Genomic DNA, 2,989 nt, shown 5'->3' on the forward strand with positions numbered 1-2,989 from the left:
GCGGATGAGCCACAGGCTGCGGCCGCCGCGCCCTTTAAGCGCCGTCGCCACGGTTACGCAGATAAAGATCAGGCCTCTGGTTAGTTATTAACAAGCGTGAGGATGATTCACYGCCAAGAGGAAATCCTTGTGTGGAAACGCTGCATGTGCAGAAAGCTGAAGYAGGAAGAGAGAAACGTAATTTACTGCTGAACACTGTAAAAACACAAAACCCTACCAAGTAATTTAGTCTAATTTTTATGGCACATAATAAGACAAAACTAACAAGTAACTTTTCAGCAGAGCTTGTTTTAAGTTAATAATATTGATGAAAAAGTTCTAGCGCCATTTTTATACTATTTTACGTATAGCATGACTTTTTTACAGGTTAAGTTAAATAATCTGCAGCAGGACTAAGACTTTTTCGTCAWTAGAAAGTAATTACCAGCTTAAAACAAGCCTCTATATCTTGCAAAAAATTACTTGTAAGTTAGTTTTTGTCTTATTTAAMGTGTTTCTAAGATATTTGCCATAAAAACTAAACTAAATTACTTGCTAAGGTTTTGTGTTTTTACAGTGTTCTTTGTATTAATTGCCACTTTCAGCCAAAACGTTTCACACCAACCGTCACAATTTGTCTCTTTACAACCACAAAACCACAACAAGGTCACAGATACGGCTGCTTAACAACTTCTGAAATCTGAAAAGTGTGGCTCGCATTTCTAATGAAGAACCAACTGTCACCGCAGTGCCAGAGATGAGTCTTACTGGAGAGAGCCTCACTCTTCAAGTCTCGCGCCGTATTTTGATGCCTGTCATCCGCTAACAGGTTTTCTTCCACCAGCTCTGGCTGAGTGTCAGACAAGCAGAAACATGTCCGCCCTGAACATCTGCGCTCATAAATAGCAAACACTTCATCCTTATCCAGAAGACGCTCCGCGCCCCAGGGACAGATTAGGTTTATCTGAACCAGGTTGTACGGAAGACCATTAGGGACAGTACAAGANAACCTTGAAGACACAAAGCATTTTTTCAGATAAGAAGAAGCCATTTTGTAGTTTTGCAAACCGTGTATTTAAATCTTTGCAGATCTTTTAAATTTCTCCTGGTACATATGTTTTTTGACAAATTATGAAAAAAGCTACTAATAAAATGCTAAAATCTTTCATTTCATATATTTGCACCATATTTCCAGTTGTTTTGGATCTGATTCCAATTTGAACCAAATTTCCRTCCCTGTAGGAACCAGAATAACAACTTCTTGYGGTAAATCTGTTTTTTTTTCTTCTTGTTTTTTGGAAATGTATAACCAAGTACAATTTAAAAACAATTCAGAAAAACACCAAGTTGTTTATTGTCATTTAAAAGTAACTGAATTAAAGGCAAGCATTAGAAATGTCTGCATTGATTTGGTGRGGAGTGCTCAGTTGTAGTTTTTAAAAACAAAAAAATCAAACAGCATTATGAATTTAAAACAAAAATCAATGATAATCTTTTTTATTCCTTTTCTAAGCATTTAGGTACTTTTAAAGCATATAAGCACTTTTAAAACAGATTTATTTCAAGATAAGGAAATTCTTGTAGGTCACAAACTCTAAAACAAAAAGTTATTTTCTTGAAAAGCAGACTTTGCTTGAACAAAAGAATTACATTTTTAACATGTTTACTGCAGCTTATTAGCAGCAAATAACTTTGTTCCTGGAGTCAGACTACAATGATCCAGAGAAAATGCACAAATTTTTAAACAGAATTGTTGCTACGTTTGAATAAAACATCATAAATCGATATAGCCACCCAGACACAGCTCTCTTAATCATCTACCAACAGTTGGTTCCAATAAGGAATCAATAAAGATAAGCTTACTTCAAATAATGAAACCGTAAGATTAAGATAATATAGTAAAAACAAAACGGCTTCAACCAACATCTGTTATGCAAATTCATGAACTATTCTGCTTCTGGARTAAACAAACCAATACATTTGTTTTTCGTTTTACTGCTAGCATGTTTCTAGGTAGAAAAAGGGAACTGTAAGTTTTTACTATTTTACAGTATAATTCTGCTTTTCATGTGTCACCAATTCCTGCACTGTAAAAACACAAAATCTTAAGTATTTTTGTGCAGTTTTTAGTCAAATATCTTGATACACTAGAAATAAGAGGAAACTAACTTAAAAGTAACTTTTCAGTAAGACATAAAAGCTTGTTTTGCATAAATAATGTTTTAATATTGATTTTTTTAAAAATCTTTTTTTAATATTAAAAAATTTAATTTGTTTAATATAAAAAATGTGCTAAATTTTCATATACTATAATTTTTTTTATAGAAAACATTTTTCCAGTATTAAAAAAAAATTGTTTGGCAGATTATTTCACTTATAAAATGTGAATAGTTTCTTGTTTTAAGTAAAATAATATCTCCTTATTTAATCAAGATTAATGAATTTTTTTCGTAAATAATCTCCTGTATGTTGCTGAAAAGTTAATTATAAGTTGTAGTTTTGTTTTATTTTGAGATATTTGGTCAAGAAACTGAATAAAAACGYTTGGTAGGATTTTGTGTTTTTACAGTGTGCTAATAAAAAAGGCGCAGCTGGTGATTCAGTGATTTTACATTTTATCCGTCGTCGTGTTTACTGACGTTTTTGCGAGCAGGAGAGCCGTTCTGCGCAGAAACTGTTGGATATTAAAATGTTTTCAGGAGTTTCAGAGAAACATGCAAAGCAGCGAAACAGTTTATTGAGAATCCAGAGGAACAAAGTCAGAGCCACCACCATCATCATCATCATCACCATCATCATCATCACGCTTTGCAAGTCAAACAGAGTCGCAGCTGCAATGGGAAAACTGACAACGTCTCGATTTTTAAATATAAATACAGAGATATTTATGTTTTCTCTAATCCTCACCCAGCCAGAAGTGGAGGTCGTACTGCAGGTTCCCGGATCGCTGCTTGATGGTGTTGAGGACCAGGTAGGCGTCGCCGGTGTAGAACCCGCCGTACAGGTTCTC

This window comes from Poecilia reticulata, linkage group LG12 (genome assembly GCF_000633615.1).
Source record: "Poecilia reticulata strain Guanapo linkage group LG12, Guppy_female_1.0+MT, whole genome shotgun sequence".
In the NCBI taxonomy this organism is placed as follows: Eukaryota; Metazoa; Chordata; class Actinopteri; order Cyprinodontiformes; family Poeciliidae; genus Poecilia; species Poecilia reticulata.